The sequence below is a fragment of the Arctopsyche grandis genome, chromosome 3 (assembly GCF_051622035.1).
Source record: "Arctopsyche grandis isolate Sample6627 chromosome 3, ASM5162203v2, whole genome shotgun sequence".
Classification (NCBI taxonomy): domain Eukaryota; kingdom Metazoa; phylum Arthropoda; class Insecta; order Trichoptera; family Hydropsychidae; genus Arctopsyche; species Arctopsyche grandis.
Genome location: NC_135357.1, coordinates 1,580,572 through 1,594,211, shown reverse-complemented (window position 1 = coordinate 1,594,211; position 13,640 = coordinate 1,580,572). Strand labels below are relative to the sequence as shown.

The following is a 13,640-nucleotide window of genomic DNA, read 5'->3' as shown; positions in this document are numbered from 1 at the left end:
ATCCGTGATCCGTTTTAAGCTAATGTTGACAACATTCCGGGTGAACTACAACTGGAAATTTTAGATTTACAGTGCGATACAGATCTGAAAGATTTATACCGTCGTGAAGAAATCTGCAAATTTTATATATATATATATATATATATATATATATATATATATATATATATATATATATATATATATATATATATATATATATATATATATGTATATATGTATGTATGTATGTATGTATGTATGTATGTATGTATGTATGTATGTATGTATGTATGTATGTATGTATGTATGTATGTATGTATGTATGTATGTATGTATGTATGTATGTATGTATATATATATATATATATATATATATATATATATATATATATATATATATATATATATATATATATATATATATATATATATATATATATATATATATATATATATATATATGTATGTATGTATGTGTGAGAGTGTGTGTGCGTTAAATAACTACAATAATATATATACATATATATGCGGCCCGCCGACTCATATAAAATATCGAATTTGGCCCTTCACTAAAAAAGCTTGCCCAGGCCTGGTCTAAATCAATATAAAATCGAATTATATGAGTATTTCAAAAATGTTAATTCTTCTTCTAAATATTTTTTAATTAATTTGCAGCTCATACCTGCTTAAGAACAAAACATTAATAATGTTTCTGTTGATTCGAAGTATTATTTTTCGCTTAATGAATAATGATTGTCAGCGAGTTAGGAACAAAATTTTAATAATCGATCCATATTATAAGATTTTGTTTTCTATTGTACTATTTTTATTTTATGTATGTTTTTTACTGTACATATTTTGATTATATGTTAATCTAATTTGATGTTTTGTTTTCATTTAATGGAAGATATGTATTTTAAATTTGGAATGTTTTATGTATTATGTATGTTGTATTATTGTTTACAACTTACGGCATTTATGTTATTATTGAACACTTGTATGTAAAAAGTGCAAATTTATTTTTTTGTAATTTTTAATAAGTGAATGCATAGTCATATGTATCGGTTTGTATAAAGTTTAATCGGCACTGAAGACCAATGATATTTTTATTTATTTATTTATATTGTCTACCGCCAAAAAGTGCGCAGCATAAATGTGTTTTGATATATTTTGATAAATTCGATAGTATATTTAACACCTGAACCGTGAATTTAAGTGGTTTTCATCCACGGATCATAATAAAAGAGGAATCTGAACGATTATATTTAGATACCGAAGAACTATGTTAAATAAATATTAAATATTATTCTTAAGTTCTACTTTGTTTATTTTGTTAAATATTTTTGTATTTTAATTAAATAAAATGCATTTGTTATATTCTATAATGTATTATAATCGAAACTGTATATTTTTTTACAAAACTTAACCATATTTATCATATTGTATATATTCCATTGGCTTTGCCGCCGTTTCCAAATATTTTTTACAAATAAATATTTTTTTTAGACACATCTCTGTATGTTTGTATATATGTAAATGTATTTGCTAAAATATAACTATTTCAAGCCAAATTTTTCGTTTTCTTTTTAAATATTTTTTCATGTTTTTATATCATCTTGTTTTAAATTTATGTTTCAATAGAAATTCAAAGCAATAAAAGGAAAAAAACAAAAAGGATCAATATTAAGGGGAATATTGTTAAAAGAAGAACAACATTTTTTATATACATGTAAATGTATATAAAAAAGCATTACAATAGTAATTGGTAGAACAGGGATAAATGTGGAATAAATGAGGGGTCTGATATATATAAATATACATAGACTTGATGATTGAACTATAATTAATCATCATTTTCAGATATCTGAAGCCGGCATATATTTTGCTCGAGAAGCAAGCTTATGTGAACATAAATTGAATTACAGTAAAAATGTACATTAATCCTTCATCCTGTCTACTGTTTAATATATATATATATATATATATTTATTTATTTTTTTTTTTTTTCAAACATGTGATAAATGTCGCTATTCATTTAATTTAAAAAAACACGAATAAACATTAATGTTAGATTTATTATTTAGATGTTACATCTGAATTTTACTAAATTACACATTAGTTGTAGATTCATACATATTTACAATAATAATAAAACTGATGAATGACATCTATTGATGTATTTTAAAATACATATGTATTACACATATAAATAAATACATAGATAAGTTTAAAAAAAATGTTTTAAAGTCAATTCATAGATGTCAATGGGATCTTTTTACCGCAAGTATTCAAATTTTTATATTTTATGTACATATTAGGACATTATTGCATCTCAAAATTTTAAGTTTGGTGGTAGTTTTTTTTTTAATTTTTATGATTGGATTATTTTATATACCTATATAATTATATAAAATTATCTCACTTACTAAAATATGGTAAATAATAATGAAATAATCTGGAAAAATCTGTTTATATATTGCAAATATTAGTGATGAAACTATGTACATACATACATATGTATATACACATATATTTTGTATAAAAATAAAAATTTGCATAAAAAATGCTTTAATTATGACTTATTATGCTCTTTCTCTTCCAATATACGTTGATAACATTTGAAGAATATTTATTATTAAAAATTACTTTACATAGATGATTTTGAGATGCAATTACATACTTACACATTAGACAGCTACATATGTACATACGATAGTTTGATAGTATGCATTTTTAACAGAATATTCAATCTTGACGGGCAAAGATCTATCAAAAATGTTTCATTTAAGTGGATTATTTAAATAAAATATGATTTAAAATTGAGTTTATTTTTAAGTCAGATTTTATTGTAAGACAATCCCTTTCTGGAGGGGACAAAAATAAATCTAAGAATGCTGCAATTAAATATCAACTTGTCGAATTACCTGGCGTTGCTCAGGAGGGTGAAAGCATTTGTTGCCAGTACATTCAAATCGGTCTCCGTGACGAGACAGAATGTTAAATTACAGAAAACGCAAATATCGGAAGGCAAAGATCGAAAATCGAAAGATCTTAAGTCGAAAGATCAATAAAAAAAGGTGCATGGTAAATGGTACATACTCACTTAATTTGCGCGAGCAGGATACAACAGGAACAAGAGGAACAGGCTTTTCCTCCCGTATTAATGTGCGCGCGCTGAATACGGGAGGAAAAGCATGTTCCTCTTGTTCGTGTTGTATCCTGCTCGCGCAAATTAAGTGAGTATGTACCGTTTACCATGCACCATTTTATTTTGATCTTTCGACTTAAGATCTTTCGATTTTCGATCTTTGCCTTCCGATATTTGTGTTTTCTGTAATTTAACATTCTGTCTCGTCACGTAGACCCCATTCAAATATATTCAAATACCCAAAGCGAACTTGTCGGCTTTTGGAATCAGTGTCCTTTAATTGTTGGTAGGGTATGTACATATGTATATACGCGTTGATTTACCGCTTCTTGTTCGTCGATAAATATTAACTTTAACTCTCTTCAAAGTCTTGTTCGAAACTCGTCGAAAACAATGAATCATTTTGTATATCAGAGGTTCGTAACCATTTGGTGTCTTATGTATGTATGTAGGTAAAGAAATATTTTAAGTAGAAAAAGTAAAATTTTAATCTATAAGTACAATTGTCTTGCCACACGTGGTTTATTGTGCCAATGCTTAAAATGGCCAAGCTTTAGGAAAAACACAAAAATATAAAATAAAGCTATGAGAGGTATTTGAAGTATGTTAGATGAATTGGGATGTATGAGTATTAGAAATAGTTTAAATCCTAGTACATTGTCTTTTGTTTATAAGTTAGATCATAAGTTAAGTATTTTAAGGATTATACACTAAGAAATAGAGATATCCATAGTTATTATACTAGAAATAAGAATAATTTAGTTGTAGGTAGAGTAAGGAAAAAGAAGACAGCTGGTGGTGTCTTTCACAGGGGTGTGCTCATGTACAATGCCTTCCCTGAGTGCGTCAGGTCTTCTAACACCGTGGAAGCATTCTTGGGAGGTGCGAGAAGACATCTCTATAAAGTACAGTGTATATAAATTTATATCTAAAATTTTAGATTTAAGTAAATAAGAATGTATTTTTAAATTAGCTAAATAGCTAAAATTATATAAATAAATAAATTAATAAAAAGATAAATATAGAAATATATTGAATGCAGCTCCAGACTTCAGGGTTTATCACGCATAATTTGAACCGAATTTTAAAAAACTATGTTCTTCGAAACAAGCACAAGGATCTCATTAAATTTATTTTCTAATGAAATTTAATATATATATATATATATATATATATATATATATATATATATATATATATATATATATATATATATATATATATATATATATATATATATATATATATATATATATATATCATCATCATCATCATTTACAGCCACTCACCATCCACTGCTGGATGAAGGCCTCTCCAACACGCTTCCACCCGTCTCTGTTTTGCGCAACACTCATCCATCTCACCCCGCACATTTTCCTAATTTCGTTCACCCATCTTCCTTGCGGTCTTCCTTTTACCCTTTTGCATTCTCTCGGGTACCATTCAAGCAATTCTTTTGTCCACCTTTCGTCCATCCTCCTAGCTACGTGACCCGCCCATTGCCATTTCAATCTCTTCACTCTATCCACTATGTCCACTACTCTTGTCATACTTCTCACCCACGTGTTCCGCTTTCTGTCTTTCCTCGTTATGCCAAGCATACAGCGCTCCATACTTCTTTGAGTGCATTGGATTTTATGTAGCATCTTGGTGTTCAGTGTCCAAGTTTCACATCCATACGTCATCACTGGCAAAACGCATTGATCAAAGATCTTTTTCTTCAGGCAGAGTGGCATTTTTGATTTAAAAACAGCATTCATCCGTCCAAATGCACTCCATCCTAATTTCATACGTCTCTTTATCTCTTCATCTTTACTACCAGACATGTCAATTATTTGACCTAAATATAAATAATTATTTACTACTTCTACTGGTTTATCATCTAATGGGATGCTATCAGGCATGCAATAACTATTGAACATTAGTTTGGTCTTATCTACGTTAATTTTTAATTATATAATATATATATATATATATATATATATATATATATATATATATATATATATATATATATATATATATATATATATATATATATATATATATATATATATATATATATATATATGTATATGTATATGTGTACATTTTTATGTACTTTTTTTCTTTTGTTCAATATGAAACTAAGAATAGGATTCGAGGATTTTATTTATTTGATTTTTTAATCATTGTTCATTTTTTTATGTATTATTTTTCTTTTGTTATTTTTTTTATCATGTTTTTCTGCTTTTGCCTTTTTCTTTTTATTTTGTGCATTTTACTGTAGAGTTCGATGATATAGGGAGGATTGCGGGAGAGATAATGAAAGACGATGTTGAGTCAATCAATGTACGTTTATTGTACATTAAGTATACACACGTGCGCGTACGCACCTACCGGTGGCCGTCCAGCCAGCGGCTCTACTACCAACTGTCAGTTGGCGTCACACTTCTGCCAACTCCCAAACAGTGTACACTCATATGTACCACTGTTTGTACATCACTCCTCAACTCATTACATAATTCACTCACACACATAAAATCCCACATTACTTTATTTTTCAAATGTAGGCCATTGTGGCGCATTAGATTCTTCCTGTAATGCCACAATGGTCCAAAACTATAAATAAATAAATATTATATGTACTTTGTAATTTTGTGTTTTTACTAAAACCATTTATCACTAATAGAAGTATGATGAAATCGTAGATAAATATATTAAAATTTGAGCACATTATAATTGTGACTCCACAAATAACTTTTTTTTTAATAAAATTTCTTAAAAAATAGATCCATTGCATTTACCCTGTCTTCACATTTCTAACCATGCAATTAATATATAATTACAGTTGCAAAAACAAATTTCATGAAATACAATAATTTTTATATGGTGGTACAATTTAGCGTAATGTATGTATGTATGTACTACCAAGTAGTACGCGAGTCAAAAAAGGTTGGGAGCCCCTGCTGTATATAATGTACATATGTACATATACATTTATACATATATGTAAAGTTCTGGGTGCGTGATCCGATATTCGCCATTATTTACAGGAATAATGGCTTGCACGCACGGTGGCTGATACTCGAAAATTTGCAACACAAATCATTTGGGCCATGAAAATTTCATGAAAGTGATAGATGAAGTTATCGTCAAGACAAATATTTTAACCAAGCAATATTTTGTAGTCATCGCATTACAAGATTATCACTCAAATTAAATTATCTATGTAGTGTTGGGATTGAACGAAAGGCTGATGTATGGGCTATGGCTGAGAAAGGGTATGTTACGACCGATTGTAGAGAGGGGATGGAAAAGTGGCAGAGGGCGCGAAAGGACCGCTATTTTACAGTTAGTAGAAGTTAACCTTCCACTGGGGGGCGGTTGGTCGTTAAACCACCGCGTGGTGTCGTTTTAATAAACAACATGACTGAAAACGCACGTGTTTGATCTTCATTTCCACTGCCATATTCCCACCGTGGTCCTGAACAGCGTCATCTGTTCAGGAATTCCACCCACATCTATATATATAAAAATCAATATTTGTCTGTCTGTCTTTCTCGAATAGGTTCCTAAACCAGTCAACCGATTACGATTGAACTTTCAGGATTTGTTGTATGCATGTCCGGAAAGATTACTGTGAAAAAAAAACGGGATATAACCTCTTCATAATAATATTCGTAAATATGATATTATCGACGCGAAAGTATGAAGCGCCAGTGTATAGTTAAGGAAATGCTTACCTTGGTAACCGACTTGCGTGCACGCATGCCAACGTACACATATTATACATTACTAACCACTCATACCAACCTGACATTACATACCACTCATAACAATCCTACATATGTATATATGTAAATCAATGTTTGTCTGTCTGTCACGTATGCGTTCCTATACTTTACTATAATTTAATTTGATTATTAAGTGGGCTGGACAGCAGCGCCTTGTCCATACAAACGTACTATACTTCTCCCTTCCTCAATTATGGCACTAGAGAAATTATTTTTTAATATGCTATGGATATCCACCATTGGGGTGCATCTATCGTTTTATTTTTTTGATTAATTATTTTTTATAGGAGCTAGGAGCCGCCAAACATCTATAAAATCGCCTCTTTTTTACACCCACGAAACGAGTCCAGCGTGCTTATTTAACGGTCGATTTAAAAAAAAATACGCCGATAGATGCACAGAAAGTATCTTTCTCATACCGATGATGAAATTTTTTTAAAAATTGGTCCATTTTTGGAGGAGAAAATAGTAGAATACGAAACCTCGATTTTGTCAATTTAAAATACGTTTTATCTGGTCGAAGCGCAACTGTCGCATTCACTCAATATATATATTGATATATATTGTCGCATTCACTCAATATATACATACACTCAATATATATATCGAAGAAAGGAACGGTAACAAAATTAAGGTTTCGGGTGTACAGCCCTCTTAAGTATTAATTTGAAACTGAAACATTCACTTATTGAAACACATTGAGAAACGGGAATTGCATGCGTTATTGTACGATGGAACGATGGAACTTTCCGGATTTATTGTATGCATGTCCGGAAAGCTTACTGTGAAAAAAAATCGGCCAAAAACAGAAACGGAAACGGGAATGAGTGGCATTGCAACGCAATTATTTCAAATGTTTTCGCGTCGCGACATGCGTTGTTAGGGTAAAATAAACAAATAATCGAATAATTTCAAATGTGTTCGCTGCCTTTTTTCCGACAAATGGGAACGAGAACGGGAACGAGAACGGGAACGAGAGCGGGATTGGGAACGGGAATTGCATGCGTTATTGTGGCATTGCAACGCATGCCGGGGTCAGCTAGTAAATAAATAAATATTAATTCTCCAAGGTCATGCCTCTCACCCGTGAATTTAACTTTCGACCTCTTATATATACTTAATTCAATGAATCTCTGAACGCATTTCAATTAAAACTCTCAATTTGCTAGCATCATAATTCTATTGTAAAAGCTTATGTGTCAAAGTTGCAACTTTGACACGTGTCATATTTGGACCGACTAACAATCTAACAGATTCGCAAATCCGGATTCCGGGTGCAATAATCCTGCCGTCAGACTGGGTCTCTAATGACACGTGGGATTAGCACTTCATTTGTGTGCAATTCTGGAATATTGCCAAACCGTCTTATTTTTTTATTGCATTTTTAATCGCAAATCTTTTTTGGATCTCTGTTTAAAACGGTAGCAATTCTTGCAAACCAACATTATATTTAAAACATGTTAATTTACCATTAGTGTTACTGTATCTGTTCACATTCGAGAAATATTTAATACAAATACTGTTCAAATTTAGTATTCACATATTCGAGAAATGTCAAATATTTACCTATTAGGAAAGTTTTAAAAGACAGGACTGCAGACCGTTGATAACGATCTCCTACTTACATTTTTATGTATGTATAATACTTCTTGATACATTCGTTTTCTTAAAACTCTATATAGGTATGTACATATGATTTGTAAAATATGACGGAATAAAAGTTTTTGAATACCGCTTGTATTCGAAATACAAGCAAGATTCGGAAATAAGGCAAGATTCGGAACTTATCGAATCTTGCCTTATTAAACTCACCAGAAAGATCCAACTCAATTTTAATAATTACCATTTTAATAATTGCATCTGTGCACATCGAAAGGTTACTCGTCATCTGATGTGCAGTCTATCATTCGAGAAAACGAGAATTACCTTTAAAGCTGCCGTTCTGTTAATCTGGCGATTTTAGAGCGGATGCACCAAACCCGTAATTTAGTTATTATATCGAGCATCATAGTTATTTATTTTAAATGTTAGTGCTTTTTTATTAAATTACATTTTTTCAATATTTTCTCTTTTGTGAAAGAAAAGTACAAAAATGTATTGTATTTTTATCTTATTTTTTATTATAATTATCGTTTTTATTTTCATACCTAACTCGTAGAAAGCTAGTGGTTAGCATAAATAATGAATTATCGTCTCCGAAAATAATCGCAGCTGGCGTTCCGCAGGGGAGCTTGCTTGGCCCACTCTTGTTCTCCATATATGTACGTATATAAATGACATACCTATCCCAGAAAACTGTCGCATATCACTATGTATATGCAGATGATACCACTAGCTTCACAAGTAGCAACAAACCAGACACTATTCGTAAAAATCTTGAATTTGCAATTAAAACAATGACGGAACACTTCACTAAGTGGAAAATTCAAATTAATCAAACAAAACAGAAGCCATATTCTTTAATGTTAGAAAGCATAAGCCAAGTTCAGATCTGAAAATATCCCCTGGAGAAAGTCTGAAATGGCAATCAGTAATAAAATATTTAGGAGTAACGTTCGATAAAATAATGAGATGGGCACCTCACATTGAGGCAGCGAAATGCAAGGCGATGCGGGGTATATCCTCAATATACCCAATATTTAATCGGCATTGTTTTTTATCAACTCAAAATAAAATAAAATTATATGGCGCGCTCATATTACCATTATTAACCTATGCTTCACGCTTCACCTGTATGGAAGAACGCCTTGAAGACTAATCTTTTCAAGCTCCAAATAATACAAAATAAATCCCTAAATATAATTTATAATACACCCATATACACTAACTTGAAAAAACTGCATGCCATAAATAATATTCCGTTAGTTACAGACATTACTAACAAACTAACCAGTAGATTGACAGAATCACTAATAACCATACTAACACACTTGTGAAGAGTCTCGGTGATTTCAACAAAATGTCTATACCTTTCAGGTATAAACACAGATTACCTAAACACAATCTGCTTTAGATCATCGACTTTATAGTCTTTAATTAATTATATGTATTAGATGTATAATAAGAATTGTATATAGGGTTTTGATTTGCTCTTTTTCCTATTATTCTGTACATTAACATTAGAATAATATAATACTATAATTACTAACAAAATTAAATTAAAATTGTAAAATAGAAAATGATCAGTAGATCAATAGCTATTAAAATATATATAAGATATATTGAAAACATAATTTAGTAATAATAAAAAGCATTTAAAAGTAAAAAAAAACAAAACTCTTATTTCATAAGATACACACATTTTACTATTGATTATCCGGGATAATGATGGGGAAGGGGGTCACGGATAATTAAAAATAATCACTGAATAGTTATTCGTCTTTTTTATTGACATTTAAGTTTTAAAAAATTGTCATTGATTTGAATTTTTCAAATATTTCCTTGGGTCTTGGACCAAGATTAGAAAAGTGTATAGGGCAATAAATGTCGTTCTTTTCAATATGATTTTGTTTTATTATAGGTATAAAATGTAAAGAATCAAAAAAAATTCTGAATACCTGCGCACTGAGTTCAATCGAATGGGCAAATTATCGTCCTGCGTTTGAACGTGCAATAGCGAAAGCTCTTGTTTGCAAATTAATTTCCATATCGAGATGGTCGAGATTTCTCGAGAATTCTCGACCGGATTCGTCGTCGGGACAGACGTCTTCAGATTAATTGGAGTGCCTCTGAATGCTCGTAAAGCTCCAAGTTTTGCAAAGGAACTTTAAGCTTGGTTTTTCGCCCTAACCGCATAGTACACAGTTCATGGTAAAATGCTCGGAATCATTTTCTCAAAATTAAATTTATCGAAATCAATTATTTGAAGTCAACTTTTCGAATGTCACATTGTTCGAAATTCAAGTTCCTTGAATGTTGTGAAAATTATATTTTGATTAATTGACATTAGAGAAATTTATGTTTCGAGCAATTTATCAAAACAACTGAATTAGAGCAAGTAACTGCATATATTTTATCAAAATTTCGAATGATAAGTCTTAGTGGTGTGCATATATTTTTGAGTGTGGCTATTTGCAAGTACAATATCAGCAAATTATTGACTATTTGCAGGTACTATATCTGCGACAGGCGCAAAGCCTTCTGCGCATGCGCTTTAATTGTCACTGTCAGCGTGTTTACTGTTAAAATTTTGTTTCAAACCTCTTAAAATTTAGTTCGAACTCGTAAAGTGACGTAGAGTAAAAAATATAATCCAAATAAGTTAATATTATTAATTGTTAGAAAATTATTATCATTTACAGCGTATAATACCTACATACAAGTACAAGCCGCGAACTAGCTAAATTATATAAATCGATTATAATAACTTGCGAAATTTATTTGCCTCATGTATAATGAATGTAAGAAATTATAATCGGATTATAAGTTCACGCGCATGCGCAGAAGGCTTTGCGCCTGTCGCAGATATAGTACCTGCAAATAGCCACAACCTATATTTTTGGTTTAATTGGCAGGCGAGTTAATTTTTTATTTTATTTTAATTATTGAAAAATCAACAGACAACAGGATGTAGATATGTATAAAAAACAAATAGTAAATATATAATATATGTAACATCCGTGTCCAATAACAGATTTTTACAAAGATTATAAAAAAAATGAAAAAGATAAATATAAGGAAAACAAATGAAAAAGAAAAGAATAAAGGCTATAACATGACAAAATAGAACATTGCATAATTAAACTATAGTATTAAAATATTGGAAAAAGGTTATAAAATAGAATATAAGAAGAAATTGAAATTTACAAATATAAAACAAATGAAAAAGGTAAATACAAACTATAATAAAGTTTATAATAAACTATCTATCGTAGCGGTTTTTCAGACAACAACAACTCGTTTTCCAATATACATACATATAAAGCTTATGTTCAGATTACAATTAAATCCTAGTTTTTTTCGGTGCTGCCTTTTAACAAATTTTTATTGCATTTTATGATTACTTTTTCGGACAAAAATGATCCAAAACGAAGTTTCTCGAAATATCTCTCGTAAAGTCTGTCGCAAATATCTGAAAGAAAATCTACTTCAATAAATCAAACAACACGAAATCGTATGCATTTAATTTTATTCAATTGCATAAAAAGACGACATACACATAAATACAATTTTTACACATTCGTATGCAAAGTTTTGACATAATAATACAATAAATAAATAAAACGCACTACTAAATCAATAAATCGTTTCGATGTAAACATTCATCAAGATAACAACACAACCGGATTTAAAGTCTACGTACTTTATATAATTTCTTTCTTAAATAAAACAATGAAAATAATAATGAGGCATCGCTACTTGACATTTTAAAATCTTAACAAAAATAGTAATAATTCACATTTTTTTTTTACTTACAATCTAAAAATGACTACTTTAGCTTATTAACTAATCACAGCCAAAAAGCTTTTTAAAATACTGAATTAATACTGTCAAAAATAAACAATACAAATATATAATGAGCGTACCCTTATTAACGTGAATTGCATTTCACAGTTTTTACATATTTAAGCGACATATTTATACATATTAAAAAAAAACCAAATATGAATAGCATCGAATACTTTCGATTAATTTTTTTTATATTTACATACATAATTATGTAAATAATATATATATCATATTATAAAAAAAGAGGAAAACTTATACAAAAATCGCAAGTATTGCACTGAACGTTGATTTTTTTTTATTTAAAAAACCACATATTTTTGCGCTTTTAAATCGGTCTTTGTATGGTGAAAAAATTGTAAATTCATTTATCATTATCAGTTGAAGTCGATCGAAATTTTAGTACATTTTGGAAAAAAATGCACAAGCAATTCTAAAACACTAGCAGCACGTTATAATATACATCATAATATATATATATTTTTTTTTTATTTAATATAAAATATATTAAATTTAATTTTTTTGGATGGATCCTGATATCGGACGTTGAGATATAACACTAACAATCTTTGGCAAGCATCTTCTCTTGAAAAATGCACGTTATATATATATATATATATATATATATATATATATATATATATATATACATATATCATAATCGACGTATATAAAAAAAAACAGAAAAACTAACGTCTAAACGTGCTTGTAAATTTACAAGTGCCTTCGTAAATTTATTGAGTATTGTTTCTACGATAGATTAAAAGAATAGTCTTAGTTTAAGAATACACTTAAAAGCTTCGTTCTATTTAATTATCATATAAATTATTTTTAATTAATAACCGAATGGACTTTATTTGTAATAATATAAATGAACGCGTGGTTTGTCATTGTCTTGAGGCTCTTACAGCATTACATATACATATATAATTAACACTATAAATGATACACAATCTATTTTTAATCATATACATACATAAGTAATAATGACTAGGACATTATATAATACATAATTAATACATTGACACATTCATATGTAGTATTATAGCGGTTGACTAATGTGTATAAATATATATATATATATATATATATATATATATATATATATATATATATATATATATATATATATATTAATAATTACGACTATACGAAATATGGGACGTATAATTTTCATTGACTCAAGTACGAGTGGTAAACTTACACGCCATAATATAAAAAAATATGGGCGAGTTTTATACCGCGCAAGATTTTTTTTAAATTAATATAAATATATGTACAAATTATGT

The 13,640-nt window shown here is 29.2% G+C and overlaps 1 long non-coding RNA gene across 1 annotated transcript in view; it reads left to right on the top strand.

Annotated features, from left to right (window-relative positions):
• LOC143910004 (uncharacterized) overlaps positions 1 to 13,640 on the top strand; it is an 805,996-nt gene that overhangs the window by 8,755 nt on the left and 783,601 nt on the right. The gene's annotated exons all lie outside the window — the stretch shown is intronic.